The 18,978-nt window shown below is 36.5% G+C and overlaps 1 protein-coding gene across 1 annotated transcript in view; it reads right to left on the reverse strand.

Moving 5' to 3' along the window:
* The window catches only part of LOC117334830 (5-hydroxytryptamine receptor 5B-like), a 39,736-nt gene that overhangs the window by 5,728 nt on the left and 15,030 nt on the right, over positions 1-18,978 (reverse strand). The window lies entirely within an intron of this gene.

Here is an 18,978-nt window from a genome sequence, read left to right on the forward strand (position 1 = left end):
TCTTCTCTATTTAAGGCATTTACTGAATCTTTAAGTTTTGGGTTTTTTTGTTGTTTTTTTATCTTATTTACATTCCAGATTAAGGCCAGAACAACACTGTCTGATTAATGTTATGTCTGTCACGTGGTTGAAATAATAACCAAAGTCGTCAAACCACATTTGGGTTTATACGGTACAGTTACCTATAGACAGATGATAATAAATGTTATGTGGAAATGCCCGTGTTGAGTCCAAGTCTTCGATAACAGTGACGGACTAATGGTTAATTATCTCCGTGCTAATAACACCGCCAACCTTTTTATGAGGCACAAATCAATATACCTCACAAGACGGATTAGATTGTCCAAATAAATTAATCGGCTGCTAAAGAAAAAGAATGGATCTGAGGTGCCTTAACGTTTTATATGACTGTCGCTAAAAGGCTGCAGCAGAGCTCATAAATCCTGGTTTGTAATCTAACGGATTTCATTTGTGATTGCCCGTATTACAGAACATTAAATGAGTTTCTTGTCATATTAAAAGTTAGATAAAATAAACGTTACTAGAAAATGAACATTTTATTGAAAATAAAGTCCATTCTTTGGAAATATCTGGCATAACTTGAACAGCAACCACAATGTCTTAATACAGAACTTATATGTCTCGATCGGAGAGATATAGACTTTCCGTCCATAAAAGCTGGTAGTGAAGTATTAAGCCAACTCGTAAATATCTTATTCAAACATACTTAGTAGTAATATTGACAACATGCACTTAGTTTTACACTCCCGGAAACTAATAGCGATTTACTTAGCCTAACAGGCGATCGTAAATTGTGAATTAGTTGCAAATCCCTATAATAGCAGTGTTGTGTTAGATATATATTTATGTAAGTCAGATACTGTTAATGTGTCTTTCGTCCATGGTAACCATAAAACACCAATATCCGGCAATACATAAATAACTATAGCCATTGTGTATAACAAACATTTTGCAGACACTCGAGTGTCAATCGGAACCCCTCGTCATTTTCTCTGAAACCTACGTTCGCAGACGGAGGCGATGTGTTCCGATTGACTCGAGTGTGCGTAAGTCACCATACTGTCTATTGAAGGAATGCTAATGGCGGCATATTTGCTCCTTTTGTTATCAAGACAGTTCGCCTATATAATAATATATAATGTCCAAAATTGTTCTAGAATTCAACTGGAGAAAGATGATTTTGTACTTTGTAGGAAATTAGCAATAACACACTTTATTGCGAAAAACAAACATCAAGCACGAACAATTGCAAACAAATCATCCTGCAACTTCCGTGAAATAGCGATAAAATAAATTAATTGTTTATGGCCGCGGGACATTACGAAACCAAAATATGTGTTTGTTTATCCGTCTAGTCTGTGTAGGAAAATGAATATATACACCATACAATATGTGGGGGTCGTTCGATATCGGTATCTCCAATGTTTTACTGATCAATTGCCGGTGTACAACCCATCACGTTCTGTCATATTTTGCCTATTAAGATCATGCAGAGGTCTGCTATTTTCTCCCCACTACATCTATGCACGGTCGAACGCGAATAAAAAGCATGGGAAAATTGTATATACCGAACTGGAAAACAAATTCATTATATCATATATACGTAAGACATTGTACATTGTACAAATGTGATAACTAAAGTGAAGCATTTGAAGGCAATATCGACATAGAGAGACACTGCAACATACTGTAAACGTGGTTATTTTCGCGGGGGGTTAATTTCGCGGTTTCGCTATGTAAACTATACGCTTTGGGGTAATTTTTGCGATCGATCCACCTTCGTTTGTAGTTCAAGATTATGCAAATTGATATCAAAATAATACGCGTGGTGGAAATTTTCGCGATCAAAAGGACTCCGTGTAATAGCGTAATTTTTCACCTCGCGGTAAATGTCCACGTTTACAGTAAAAAGAAGATCCGAGCCAAGTCAATATCGACATTGAGAGACACAGCAACATAAATAGAAGATCCGAGCCAAGTCCATATCGACGTAAAGGAACAAAGCCACATAAGCACAAGATACAGGCCGATTAAATGTCGACATTTATAAAGAGAAAAAACAGCACAGGCTCGAGATCCGGATTAAGTTAATGTCAACTTAAAGAGAAAAGGCAGCACAAGCAGAAGATCCAAACCGAGTTAATATCGACACAAAGAGACAAAGCAGCACAAACACAACATGCTGGCCAAGTCAATGTCGACATAAACAGACAAAGCGACACAAGCACAATATCCGAGTCAAGTCAATATCGACATAAAGGGACATAAAACAACCATACAAACACAAAATACAAAAATATAAAAACTATTTGAAGCTGATGTCGACAGAGAAGGAAATACGAGAAATTTAATTGCATCACAATCCTTAAAAAGCGGTGTCACCAGTTAACTTAACCGGTCCCGGTACCACATGGGGCAACCGCCAACGTTAAATGTTTATACGAAACTGTACCAACAACGAATACCGTGATGTAAACCAATGAATCAGCACCACTTACGTAGGTGGTAATTCCGAATGAGTAAACAACAACAAGTGTTCAGCCAACCCCGACCAATCTGAGGTTTGTTTATAACAATACACTACCCCAGTCCTGTTTTCTTTCTCTGTGACAGAAAAACAAATTAAGATCTTAAGCCAGAATCGCATCACCAATTCAAATATCTATTGCAAGCCCAATTATACAACCACTCCAACTTCAAACTCCTTCCTCATGCTGAGGAAGACGGAGGCGTGAAGGAAATTAACCTTGTCGATTAGGTACTAAACATTCCGCTACCTTCTCCAGTCAATAATAAAGGATTGTGATGTGAGAGGGACGCGAGCCAATGATATCCGCCATGTGTTACCCCGACCTAACTCAATCATTCTACGTTTATTGGGACACAGAAGGTGTTTACAGATTGCTTTCCCACTTCATCGGTAATCACAAACCTCTGCAATACCTCAAAACATATGTCGATCTTGTTTATGGGTGCTAAAGTTCTGTAGATAGACAAAGTCGTGTGTGTTCCGGAGAGGAACACAGCTCGGCATTTAAACTACAGGTAATCAATGTAGACCAATGAACCAAAATATTTACAATATATATTCCTCCACATTCCTTTCCAAAACTGCAGCTTTGACTGAACATAATCGACAGCAAACTTTCGAAGAAACGATCTGGATTACGATAAATTTGGTTGATATACTAAGAAAAATTGCGAGTATAAATCAAAGACATGGTTTTTGAAGTATAGTGTGCAAAACTCTGCAGAGTAGATTCGTTTGGATGTCAGTTGAATTTTCCCACAGCTACGTCATTTTTTTATTTTGTTTTTTTTATTTTTATTTTACAGACTGTGGTTTGTGCTTGAAAGGAATACAGATATCATTTTAATGGATTAACCAACAAAGTCGATAAGACGCAGGGCTAGGTTAATAACGAATTTTACAGTGCATATGTTCCATAGTCTATTGACCAGGGAGATCGTTGATCGTCACCATATATATATAGAATCTTACACCTATTATTCCAGGGTTTTGGCTACAGAAATATAATAATACATGTAACGTGTAGTTTTCTTTTGTTCACAATGATAGGAAATATGACGAATACCATATATTGTGAGTTCAAAGAGTGAATATGGCAATATACCAGTGTTTAATGGTAGTAAAACACATATGATTTTTTTTCTCGATTTTTTTATATTCTTATTTTTATTTTCAAATTATATTTCCTGAAATGTCTATCACAAAAATGTTAGAATACCGGTATGTTCGGTCAAATTGCAATATCTGTGTAACTGGTAATACAAATATTGTTTCATTGTCAGTCATTTCCATTGTTACAGTCGCCATACTTACTTCTATAGTTTGACGGGACATTAAACAAAAGACTATTGTATCTATAAATAAAGGCTCAAGGTTAATGCTACTGAAATATAATTTTAGTCACCAAGCTACGGTTGTATCTACAGATAGATTTTAATAGGACATTTAAAAGATAAGGTATACTTGTATTTTACAAAGCACACTTCTTCAGTTGCTTATTCCAGCTCCATTGTTTGTTAAATATGAAATAATGTCAAATAATTCTATTTATTTTCTTACCCATGTCAGACGAGTTAATTATGTTCAAATTAAGGCAAATTATATGACATTGCTTAACATGCACGGAGTGCCAATATTCTCTAATTGTATTGACTTTTAGACTGTGTTGACCAACATCCTCCATTTTGCGACATAGAAACATAGAAAAGTTCAACAGATCCTACAGTTAACAATATCATCCCTCATAACTATGTTGGTGTGATTTTGAGATGTTTATGAAACACTTTACATATGGTCAAATGGCTGTTGAATACATGTGTTGGTACTGATCAACAACTTGACTAAACATGTTCCAAATTTTGTCCAGCTTTTGACACAAATATCAAATCATATCACAAGGTTTATGTTGGTGTAAAAGTGAGTGTTCATTTCCATGAAAATAAAATACATATAGATATACATGCTTTATGACTTAGATTGCATAACTTTATTATCTTATAAAATCTAGCCATGTAATTTCAACTATCGAAATCCAAGATGGCCACCTGTCCACAATTTCGAAATCACAAGGACAAAACTACAGACAAAAAGGGCCATAAAAAAAGGAATTTGAAAAAAAAATCCACTAGTATTTTTCAAGAAATAGAGGTAACAAAAATGTTTAAGGACTAACGAAGGACGATGGACGACGAACCACGGACACGGGGCGATTTCAACAGCCCACCATGAGATAATGGTAGCTAAAACGTGAAGGTCTACCAAATGTTGGGGATAAAATAGGACTCTGTACAGTCTGTGTACCTACAGAATATCGTGATCTGGACCACTACAATGATAACGCGTGCTGCCAAACAATAATTAATTGTCTTTTATACAGAGAACGCCCGCCGTGCAGGCTTCGTTAGAAACACCTCACTGGACATGACGCAAATGATTTTAGCTGAGACGTCCCTGGGTGTGAAGAGGGCAACACTCGTGTTGGTGAATGTGTTGTCCGTATTTAGCAAAAGTGACTGGCGCTGAGTTTGAGAAGGGTGGCGATATCATACAAAGGGCGACTGTAATGACATTTCTCCGTTCAACAATTCGATATGGCGCTGAACAAGGCGATGTCGGACGTACCAAAGATATATACCAGTATGCCAATGAGTGTGCCAGAATACTGGCGAAAGGCATCTTATACTATCCACAATGTAAAGTGGAATTGATATGATATTCTGATAATAAGTAACACCCTATGAGAGCATAGATGGTATTTTTCTCATTTCAGAAGACATTAAAAGTTATCATAACAAAGTATAACAAAAATATTGAGAAGTGAAGAGATGTGGTCATAAAAATATCGAGAGGTGAAGAGATGTGGGAATAAGAATACTGATAGGGTAGTTTCTGTAACTGTGATACTTGTTGAACTCATCTATTCTTTGAAAGCTCGTTTACATGCCGGGATTTTGCACGTTCAGCTTTAGCATACATGTATATGTAAATCTACTTGCATATGCAAATCCCGCCATGAATACCCCATGCCTTTTTACACTTGATCTGGACGAGATGCAAGCTTAAATGTTTGTTTTTTTGTATAAATGCGAAATAATTTTGAGTTGTGTATTGGTGCAAATTTCCCGACATATAATTTCATTCATATAGTATCTTAAGAATTTCGATAATTTGGACATATAAATTATAATCTATGTTCTGAATAATCTATTTCAAAGCGTTCGAGATAGAAATTGTCTTCCATCAATTCAAAAACAATTCTGTCATACAAGTCCTTTGACGTGATTCTTGAGGACAGATATCTGTCATGTAAGGACATTCCAAACATAACTCTCGTGCCGAGATAGTATAGGAAAGCCCTGTGTCGTCTGAACCTAGCTATCCGTTGTAGAACTTAAAAGACAAAATGACATTTTGGTGAACATAAACCTCAATATACACCAGGTTTACTACCGATACTTATATTTCTCTACACATGTATGCAAATTTGATGATATAAAATATACTTACATATGTATATTTTCGGCATGAAAACGGAGCGTTAGATATATTTTCCTTTTTAATTGCATAATTTAAGATTCAATAACCGAAAGTTCGCGTGACATAATAGAAGAAGGAATATGTCCAACATTGCTTGGTTTTGTTTACCAGCGAGTCTGACAAGAGAAAAAAAACGAAAATAACATATGCTTGTTTTATTTTTGTATGGCAATATGCTTCAAAAATGTATAAAATATCGCGTGTGATCACGCAAAAGCATTATTATTTAAGAAATCAATAACAAAAACCTTTGCCTGCTTGTCGATACGACAGCATAGGTAGGAGTCTAGTTGCAGACTGATAGGAAATCCGTTGGGTTTGACCGGAAGTCGAGAGGACGACGGAAGCGATGTCGCCTAATAACGCTAAGGACGCCATTCGATACCCTGTTTTCATCCCAAGATTGGTTCTATTTGTTTGCATACAGGCAGCCGTGATGAGACACGGTTTTGCGCAGGTATCAAAATAGTGATGACGTTTTCCCATGTAAAGAAAATTCGGATACTGAAATGTCCACATATTGATCAATGTTTGCATATCTCAATTGCTGTATTTGTAAATGCTAAATCCTTAAGATCCAAATTTAACTGCATAAAGAATAAACTCTAACTCTAAGGTTACACCTGTCATCAGCAAACTTTAATGTAACACAGTATCGAATATAAGGACAACATGGCCACCACCAGCAACATACATGATAGTGAAAGTCCTTACTTACGAGTAACCTTATCATCATTAAAAAAAACTAGTTGACCTAACACTTACCACCGACCCGTCATCAGCAAGCTTTCTCTTAGTAGTTTAAGCAGCAGTTCGAGGGTTGGGGTGCTAATGTTTTTGTATGGTTAAATTCTAAATGTCCTCGTCAATAGCATTGATCAGCGAGCTGTTTCTCGTAAAAAGAGTCCAGCATTTTAAGGCGCATGATTTATCAAGTTATCGTTGTGTTGCTGAAAAATTTCAATTATCTATTCTGTAGGATAGGCAAGGGGTTTGGGGTTATCTTCGTCCGGCATAACAACAACCAACTAGGCGAAAGATTTATTATCACAGAGTCGATTGGAAGTGAAACCAAGTTCTTAAAATACACTAATAACACTCAGTCATTCGTTCATATTTTCGTTTTCACTTCGCTCCGCCTCAATGAAACCAGTAAACATTGATCACGCCATGTCCAAGCTTTTGGGCCGCGTGTTTCTGTTCTAAGGCGAATCACTTTCTTGCCGGCGTGTGAATACATTCACTGTTTGCATTGGTGATCGAGTCTTTAATTTCGTGAATTATATAACATTGTTATGCACTTAATGTTAAACATATATATATATATAAACACAAGTTGTACTGCCGCTTTATGTGTTAATAAAAATATCAGTATAATGCAGACAGTTTAGAAAACAGGATCCGACAGAACACTGACACTCCCGATAGAGCCGAGCTCATGACCTACGTTAGCGCAGTAGCGGTATCTCGAATGAGATACTGGATATCATTTAAGCGGTCATAGAAAACGAAGCCTCAATTTTAACACTGATAAACAAAACAAAATAGACGGCTATCAGCAATATGCTATATCGAGCACATGGAGACATTGCTATCGTAAGGCGTCCCATTGACTCTTTATCTATGACATATGGAGGACAAGTTTCGGGCCGTCGAATACCGCCAATTTTCAAATCAATATTTCTCTACTTACTTTTATCAGAATTAACGTCCCAAAGCGCCAGCTCGACAATAAAATCCTATGTTTCAAGAACATCACATAAAATCCTCTACAAATTGAGACTAAAATCCACGTTTTTACACTTTTATCGAACTCTGAACATCCTGTATATAAGACTGTATTGCGTATGCTGGCACAGAGGTTCAGTTAGATTTTGAGTAACATGACATTTAGTAAGCAATAAAAATCCAACATTCATTCACATAATTAAGTCTTATCAAATCAATAAATCCTGAATTTTAGTGTTGTGGTATTTCACTATGTCGTCTTGTGGGACTTGTGCTCAAGGTTTTGAAACCGAGTCGCTGTGTCTCGCAATGACCAAATTACACACATACTATACTATCAACACTGCGCTTTGAATTCATGATTATATGGGTATAGTTAAGTTTTTATTATGAAATATCATTTGTTATGAATGAGTATATTACATTGAAAATGTCGTATTTATGCATATCAACATCATGATAGTCAAAACGTGCTTGAAACCTTATTTTAGAGACAAGGGCAGTTGACTGGTGTACGATATCTATGACAATGTTTCAAAGTGACGCTTTTATGTCATACCGTTGTGAGTGAATTTTTCAATTTGACTGCAGGAATTTTGAATTGGTTAAATATAAGGATTGATCGTCAATTTTGTTGCTGACGAAGGGAAGTTAACTAAACCACGTGCAAATGGTATTCATTTGCACGAGGTTCACTCCCTTCGTCATTCCAAGCAAGCAACAAAACTGACGTCTTAAAATGAGAATCGACAATTTATCTCCTATTGTCTATCTACCACTGTATATCTTACCCCTTTGGATGAACAAACCCTGATTATCACTAGCGATAGAAGACAATAATTATTATGATAAATTAATGATAAAATCGTTTCGAAATTCAGGACACGCCAGCCCAGCTAATGACACCTGCAGACCTATCCCGCCGGGAGAAGGAAACAGTGTTTCCCGTACAGGCAATAATTACTTCCGGGCATGCGCTGTCCTAAGTTTCTGGATATGATCTCGCAGTGTGAAGTGTCTTTTGAAACGACGGGACATATCAGCTTATCTTGAGGTTTGAAACAAAAATAGAATTAATAAAATCAATTACTGATCCGCGGAAATATCACAGCGTCGCCACGATTTCACATTTTACGAGTCAAATCAACTAAATTAAATCCTGGTCGAAGAATGATGTGTTTTGAGGGTAACTATGGGAAGTAAAGAGACATGTTTATTGTAAACAGATAATACCGACAACCCGGGTCTATGACACAAAAGTCCACGTGCAAGCACTTGATCGTTGACCTCTGGTTGTCAACTTTGACCTTGGGAAAGGAAATCAAAAGACTAATACGTAATGTTAAGTAGGTATTTCGTTCATGTTTTTCTTGCTTGAGTGACTTTATAGCAGGTGTAATCACACTAATGCGTTCCGTCTTCGTGTATGTATCAACGAAGAATTTTCATTATGACGTAACGTCCCGGCTAATATTTCCTTTCCGTACCTGATCGACAAATCATTACTATTAAAATATATCGGTCATACTTGTATTACATTTAAAAAGTAAAGTATGTACATTAAGGAAAAACCAGTGTAATTCCGGTAACAAATTGCCCATTTGGCATGATAAATATTCGCTTTGCTTTCTATTTACAGAAAATAACAACGGCCATCAATTATGATTATTTTGCGGTAAACGAGATACAAATGTACATACGAGGATAATTGTGGCATATATTTATACATGTATATCAAAGAAATACTGATTACAATAAAGACACAAGTGTAGACTCTTTACTTATAGGCGGATACTGTTACCATGGCAATGGACCATGTCCAATAATTATTTCTACAAGTCGGCAAGTCCCGAAACTCACACGTCATATATTATCTCTCATTTCCCGCCAGTGGAAGTTCACGTTTCCATGGGATCACGCGCAACAACATCACGCGAATGTTGCACGAGGGGCACAGGCCTGACATATTTGATATTTCTTTATGCGTGACGTTTATGAAACTATGCTTTCATGTTTCCTTCATCAGACAAAATGTAAATTATACGAGATTTTAATTATCTTTTCGACCACTCTCTAATTATCTTATTTACACTGAGGTGATATACAGAGTACAGTCTGCTTCGGCTAATGATTCATAATTACAACGTACAATTGTATTACTTCGCCGTAATATGAAAAAGACATTTCTGTTCCGACGGAACAATTGCTAATTCTATTTTCTATCGAACTACTGTAAACGTAATTATTTTGGCGTACTCAAAGTTTAGAGCAAGAGCCAATCAAAACGAGTTAGCGGAATGATAAATTAACGGACTGACAATGTTAGCCATATAAAACATTATACAGAAGATAACTATTCGCGCAATCAAAGTTTAGGCATATTATTCTAGCGCGAAATACGCTAAGATAATATTACCGCTAAAATATGTACGTTTTCAGTATGTGATACACAACGCAAACTACATTGTGTAATACTACTATATAAGTAATAAAAGAAGTGTTTGTACACAACTAACTACAAAATGTTGTTTCTCACGATACTCTGGATTTGCACACTTACTCAGTAATATCTTCTTCCGATAAAATGAATTTTGGATCAACGTGTAATATGTATTTTGTTAAGAAAACAATTTTAAAATACAATTCGGGTGGACATTTTTTTTTAAAGTTGTTTTTCTTTTAATTTCTGTCTCCAGCAAAAATGAGTGAAACTGAATTATATCCGTTCGTCAAAAGGTACTGTTGAGTTTATATCACCTCAAACAAAAGTGTATCCCTACGCAGAGATGGAGTAGTGTTTGAACCAATTGAGAAAATCAAGAGAGCATCGCGACTAAAAATGTGTTTAAGTTTTCGTAAGACATACATTTTGGTCGTAACAATGGTATAACATTCGTGGATATGATCTCCCCGCCTCCTTAAATATTTCTGATGATCGGTAGAGATTGGGGCTTCCCATTAAATATTAAATCTTAATCTTCATCAATGTTCACAGAATTAGTGATCAATTAAATTTAAGCATCCGTCTGATCAGGTTTAAAACTAAACAACCCTGTTTTAGCCCAAACATTTAACTTATCTAGATCGCTATCAAAAGTTTCATGAATATTAAGAAGTATCTGCAAATAGACGAGAAGCAGATTCAAAGATATCAGCAATATCATTAATATTATTATTTAAAAAAAAAAAAAAAAAGAGCTCCAAGAACTGAGCCTTGAGGAATGCCTACTTCAATCAGACGTCCATTAGAATAAGAAGTATTTAAATAAAAAAAGGAAAGAAAAAACTTTTTGCTGTATATGAGTTAGATAATTGTCTAGCAAAGAATACAATTTACCTTAAATATACGATTTTAATTAAACCAACAAACCCCTATATCAAATATAAAAATTACACATATATGTTTTTACACCTCAAATGCAGTACATATACATGATGATAAATATCAATAAGTTGGTACACTGTCGAATGACCATGAATAAAACCCGATTGGTGCTTGTAAAAAGATAACCTTTCTATGAAAGATTATACAAATGTTAATAGATAACTCATTTAAAGACTTTTCAACAGTGGAAAGTAGAGAAAATGGCCTGGAATTAGAAGGAGTATGTCTGTCACCCCCTTTTTAAATGAAGGCATGGCATTAGCTTATTTTCATGTATTGGTGTAACACCTGTTCGTAAAGAGATATTTAATAAAATTTCGAGTGGAATACAGTGTATGAAGTATTACGTAACATAATGGGGCTGATACCATCTCCGCCCGAGGGCTTGCCAAGCTTCAATGTTCTAAGCACAGTAACTATTTCGGTAGCATTTATTCTTATAAAATTAATCTGCGTATCAGTTTTTGGCTCAACAACAGGAATAGCAGTGTTGCTGTCATATACGCTAATTATACTACAACGTTTATTATCAAATAACACAGCTTTGTCTTCCTCTCAAGTTACAACATTATCAGAAAATTAATCAGCAAGAGAAGCCATTGGTAGGGAAGAAGCAGTCAATTTGACAATGTGCAAATATGACTCAGGATTAGAAGATAAATACCATTCAATAATACCATTAACAGTTTTATAAACGGCGATACGAGCATGTTTTTTTCAAATAATTAACTTTGTTTTGTTGCAATTTAAGCATATCAATATCTGAAAGGGACTTGGTTGAACTCGAGATTTAAGGAAAACATTTCCCCGATTCACACGGTTAATTCTAAGCTCCGAGGTCATCCACGGCTTATCGTTAGTCCTTCTTGATACTTCTTTTGTTCGAATGCATTCGTTGGTAAAATCTAGGAAAATGTCCGTAAAACCGTCGTAAGCTGTATCAACGAAATCACAATTACTAAAAAGTTCTGTCCAGTTATAAGTGTAGATGAGGATATCTATGATAATTTCTTTTCTTCTGAAGTCTTTTATGTTTAAAGTTCAGTTTAAAGTAACAAGGGATATAAGCACAAGCCGTACAACCATCGTGGTCACCAAGTGACCTATCTATTGGTACTTACAGGAAATCGAGTCCGATAGATTAAAGTATTGGAAGTGTGGATATAGTCTGACCAGTACGGTAGGGTCCGTCGGTATAACGTTAGATAGAGCATTAAAGGAATTGGTAATATCAAAAATAACATGATTATTTGAAGTAGATATATAGTCAACGTTTAGATCTACATTTACAATTACATTCGATTAAATATCAAGAGCATTGCTTAAGGATGTACGTAAGCTTTTCCAAAACGGTAGAGTTGTTTGTCTATAAGCGGTACCAATAATGAATGGGGAAGATTATTTTTTACCTAAATTACTTCATCACCTCAATTTACTATTTTCTGTAAGCAATCAACTTTTAATATACATTATTTGTTTCAACCAATATACCACCTCCTGCAAAATTAGTATCATGTTGGAAGAAAGAATGGAAACCATCTATCTATACATGAATCGTCATTAAAATCTAAGTCATCTTAAATTATCTCAGGAAGACATTAAATGTTGTATTCACTGGCTGTTTCCTCAACGAAATACAATTTGTATCTAGCACTCCTTATATTAAGATGGAACATATATAAAGCTCGCCAAGACTCGGGCCAGGGTTGGACTCCATCATCCATACACTGCAACCGTAAGATCACTGAAAACTCAAAGTTTCCATAACTGGAAAATGTAAAGTTATCCAGCTGAATAATTGACAATAACATACAACAATGAAGTCGACAAAGCAGTTTTAGCCAATAGTTTAGATAAAGACAAAATGTTATAAAAGTCTCCCAGAAACATCTACCATAGCCCTTAAAATAAACAAGAAATATCTTTAAAAAAGATAAACGGCATAGTTTTAATGCTGGTGGTTGTAATGTAAAAACTGCTGGTAAAATAAATTAACGAACTAATGCGTTTCAGCACGGATAACAAAATTATATCAGTTTGAATCATTTTTGGTGATAATACATGTAAGACTGCATTTGAATCAGGAATATAACTTTATTAATGTGTCATTTGAAAAGATACATCCACTTATTCAGCATGCATTCAATCTTATTTTTGTTTCGTTTTTAACAGCATATCTGCATTTGCATTTACGACTACAATGATCAATCACATACTTCATCTTGACCAGTAACGCCACCTGTCGCGTCATATCCGGCGCCAAAAGAATATTATACGGCTATGCCGAAAAATACCGATAGCTATACAGTGACACATAAAGAAATGGGGTGTTCTCCATTTGCCCACTTTTTAAAGTTCAAAGAAAAGTGTTGATATAGGAGAACAAAGGAAAACCAATTATAGTCTGTTCCATTTTAATTTTACCTGTGTTTTACCTGTAGTCATTTACCTGTGCTACCTGGAGAAAGTGGGAAAATAGAGATATATATACCTGTGGATGTAACATTAATATTACATTAATTTCATTTTATGGAAAATATTATAATACAAATGCGTTCATTCATTTAAGACACATTTTACATAACATTACAATATGTTACTTTAAATACAATTAGCCGTTCTAAAATATGTAGCCTGAGGCTGTTGCAGAACTGCAAACCGGCACCTTGTATTTATTAAGCTAAAAATAATATGTGCAATCCAGTAAGTAATATCGTAAAACGAACAAACCAAATATGTTGACATACAGCAACAAAATGGTCAATGTGGAGAAATAATGGAAAAGGTAATAATAAGGAGTACCACGTGATGTGATGAAGAACTGCCTTATACTCGGACAAGACTCGGGCCGCCAGAACATTACAACAATGTACATTGTCTACTGCCTCTTAAAGTAGGTCATTGTTTGATCGAGAACAAACATCTTCGCCACAAACGGAAAGGCATTATCTAATTTAAGTGTTCATATCAATAACATATACAAACAATAATTTTGAAAGATATTCATGATTACGAAATCACACAAAAACAAAAAAGTGATTATATTTTATAGTAACTCCAATTCTTTTTTTGTTTATTTAATTACCGAGCATATTGCTGTTTTGCACATAAAGACGATATAATTGCAGACTATATCGTGACATTTGTCATTAGAATAGCATTTCCTCTCGTAATAAAACCAGAATTGCGCGATTTAATCTTCAGCGGTGATATAAATCTACCATATCTCCTTAACATCTATTGATAAGCCATGCCCATGCACACTCAAATGAGACATGCGCAGTAACGAAATAAAAATATTAGCTTTCTGATACATTTTTATTCCTAGTAAAATTCCATCTATCCGGGGCTAGCCTGTAATACCACAGATAATCTGAAACAAATTATATGATATTTTAATGATCAGTTCCAGAGGTATATAATATCTGTATGAGGGATAAGATTGTTTTTATTGATTTTTCAACGTCATCAAAAGCATGTTTGATACCCCACAGTCATACTTCCAGACAGCTCCAGTCTCGATGTTGAAACATACGGGGTTTTTATTTTAAAATCATCACGAACTCGCGTAGAGACCATTTCTTAATGCATAATGTTGTGTATACACTGTAAGTATCGTGCTGTGCTTCAACTGAATTACTCGCGGATATTATAAAAATGTTTGTTTTATTATTGCTTTTTTGAATTATTATTCCTACGTGTAAAGACCAAGACAAAAGACATTGTTTGGAGCAATATTTATCTCAGGGTTTAACACAGCTAGACTTTACTTTACTTTACACGACAGTAACTCCAGGGACACGACAGTAACTCCAGGGACACGACAGTAACTCCAGGGACATGACAGTAACTCCAGGGACATGACAGTAACTCCAGGGACATGACAGTAACTCCAGGGACATGACGGTAACTCCAGGGACATGACAGTAACTCCAGGGACATGACAGTAACTCCAGGGACACGACAGTAACTCCAGGGACAAGACAGTAACTCCAGGGACACGACAGTAACTCCAGGGACAAGACAGTAATTCCAGGGACAAGACAGTAATTCCAGGGACATGACAGTAACTCCAGGGACATGACAGTAATTCTAGGATCATGACAGTAACTCCAGGGACATGACAGTAACTCCAGGGACATGACGGTAACTACAGGGACATGACGGTAACTCCAGGGACATGACAGTAACTCCAGGGACATGACAATAACTACAGGGACACGACAGTAACTCCAGGGACATGACAGTAACTCCAGGGACATGACAGTAACTCCAGGGACATGACAATAACTACAGGGACACGACAGTAACTCCAGGGACATGACAGTAACTCCAGGGACATGACAGTAACTCCAGGGACATGACAGTAACTCCAGGGACATGACACTAACTCCAGGGACATGACACTAACTCCAGGGACATGATACTAACTCCAGGGACATGACACTAACTCCAGGGACATGACACTAACTCCAGGGACATGACACTAACTCCAGGGACATGGCAGTAACTCAAGGGACATGACAGTAACTCCAGGGACATGACACTAACTCCAGGGACATGACACTAACTCCAGGGACATGACACTAACTCCAGGGACATGATACTAACTCCAGGGACATGACACTAACTCCAGGGAGATGACACTAACTCCAGGGACATTACAGTAACTCCAGGGACATTACAGTGACCTTTTTTTTCGATTATAAAACATAACCTTGATCAAATCATACAGCCAAGTGCACGCGCTTCATACGAATATCACGACAACCAATATTCTATGATTGGAAGGATTATCATGAAACATATCTTCCGGAGCCAAAGAAATACAATCAATTTCGCACTACACTTATTTGAAGCAAGATTCGTTCCTGTTTCCTGTAGGACAGTATATAACTTTAAGATGAAGGGTGTGTTGTTAGCTAAGCATGAGTAGAGAAAGTTAAGATCTCCATATAAGGAGCTGCCAACTGTACGTCTGGCTGTTTTGTTCTGTAGCCAATACAACACCTTGAGGCGTTGATGATGGTGTGTAAAGACAAGTCTAGGATCCGATATATTAATACTTGTGATGTTTTAATTAGCAATCATTACATGTCTTGCTTTATCCAGGGCTCTACAAATCAGATTGAATCGTCTACAAGTGATGGATGGATTTATATACATTTATATGACAGTAAGAAGCGACTTATGACCAATGTAAAACGGAAACGCTTCTTTTGTGTTTGGGAAAACCGACGAGACTCATATTGATTGTTTCTCCAATAACAGTGTCTGGGCTGTTGTATGCTGCTGTATATATTTTATCTACCTTGGTACCTGCCGTCCTACAACCTCGGCAACGTCGTCACATGACCTTGATACATGACGTCACATAATCTGACAACTGACGTCATATGACATTGACTTCCTCCTCCTATGTCTATGACCTTTTTATCGTTTGCCACAAGGCGTTGACATATGTCACCACATAATTTGACACCTGACTTCATATGACCTTGAAACCTGACGGCGTATAACCTTGGTATCAGTTGCCAAGATCTTAACCTCTATTGTCACATGGCGTTGACGTATGACGTCACATAACTTGATACTAGACTTAACATGACCTTGAAACCTGGCGGCGTATAGCCACGTCCGATCGGGGAATCGAACCCCGGCCGCCTAAGTGAAAGGCAAGTGTGTTACCACTGTGCCATCTAACCAGCCATATGGCATTAAACAAGAAACCTTTAAACTTTCCGTCTATTTCATTCTTAAGTTCTTTTATCATAAATCGTTTATCAAAAACCCTACCGAGACGTCATATCGCATTGAAGCAAAGTCTGGAATTTCAGATCGAGACAGGCATTCCTTTTGGGACAAAACATAAACAGCGAAATAAAATAAATAAAATGCCACAGGAATAAAAACCAATATACAAAACGCGCCAAAGACATCAAACCGAAATTTAAAAAAAAAAGACAAAGTGTATGTAGAACTTATCATATAATATATATAAGATGGCTTTGTTTTTATTACGGTGATGCGTCTTTCGCGTTTTCGTTTGTCTTTTCGGCCTATCATTTGTTTCCACAGTCCTGTAAATATTGATACCGAATTATTGTGCGTTGTTTGTATAACGACCCCCACGTGACACTGTCTGTTACAGGGACCTACAACCTTATATAATATGTTATCTAAAACTACTGTTCATTTGTAATCTATGACACGCAACATATGGCAACTAGCTTACATAATGAGATACCCTCATCGCTATCCAATACTGACAGCCTATACGTTACCTTAACATTCTGTAGCACTAAGCACAAAATGCACTATCTGGAATTATCAGGACGATGAACGGAGTCCCGTTGACCTGGTGGTTTTAACGTAAGAAAGTTCAATAACAAAGTGTTGTACATAGAAAAAGAGGTCATTAATTCTCATTTTCAAAAGTTTCATAACGATTTTTACAATGGAGGTAGCTAGCAGGTCTTTTTGGCCTTTTACCATATGCACTGTGATACAACAGGCCTTATTTGTCCGCTTAATAGAACACTTTTGGTTTGTTTGTTTTTGTTTAACGTCCTATTAACAGGCCAGGGTCATTTAAGGACGTGCCAGGTTTTGGAGGTGGAGGAAAGCCGGAGTACCCGGAGAAAAACCACCGGCCTACAGTCAGTACCTGGCAACTGCCCCACGTAGGTTTCGAACTCGCAACCCAGAGGTGGAGGGCTAGTGTTAAAGTGTCGGGACACCTTAACCACTCGGCCACCGCGGCCCCTAATAGAACACACAGGAGAAACCATCTCTGTCGTGCAGAGCGAAGGAAAGGCCATGTCTTATGATATGCTGTGAATTACAGTACGCATACTCTTCTCCAATCTCCTGCATGGATATTGCAAAGGCAAAAACTGAAAATAAATCTTAATAAGAATAAAATTGATCTTAAGGTTGCATATATGACTAATAGGTATGAAAACAACTAAGAATACCGTCATAAAAACGGAATCATAATTAAAACTTAAAATCGATTAAACTAGGGCGAAATATAAAACAAAAATATATATGCGTATGGACACTATTTTCACAAGGTGGCTACGACCAGGTGACTCGGATGAGTGAGCGTCGTCAACTCCATCGACTCCACTGTCACACAAATCTAGGTCAAATATGGGTTAGTCGAAATTTCAAATGAGAGTGAGGGTGGTGACAACGGAATCACTGATCATATCAACAAGTATCAAACAAGTCTGACTTCATTTTGAATAAGGAGATAGGATATTTCTTAAAGACATTATGATGTCGATCACTAAACCTTCCCATGTACATCAACCTGCATCTCTCGAAACTTTCGTTGTAAATTTCTTCGACATTAGTCAACATTTGTCAAGAAAATCACGGAAGTCAATCGAATCAATCTACACATTGAAACACCGTAGGTAGGGGATGCAGGTATGCTGCTATCCAGAAAGGAAAAATAAACAAGTGGGAAATTGAATTCACTCTGTTTATCATGCCACTTCGTTGTAAGCTGTCCATGTTGGTTACGTTGTAAGTAAAGATCGAGGTAAGCGGCTGGTGTTGAAGAGCCTATAGTGTCCTTTATTAATACAGTTTTTGTTATTTAAAGATAACCCATCGTAAATATACCTACAGGTGAAATTAAAACATTTTGCAATGTCTCCTTACGTGCTCTGATAATGAAAATAAAAACCAGCCGACCAAGATAGGATCACAGTTCAAATTAGTATTCAGGAACAATGTAATATTCTAATATTCCAACGACAATTAT

This window comes from Pecten maximus, chromosome 9 (genome assembly GCF_902652985.1).
Source record: "Pecten maximus chromosome 9, xPecMax1.1, whole genome shotgun sequence".
NCBI classification, from domain to species: Eukaryota; Metazoa; Mollusca; class Bivalvia; order Pectinida; family Pectinidae; genus Pecten; species Pecten maximus.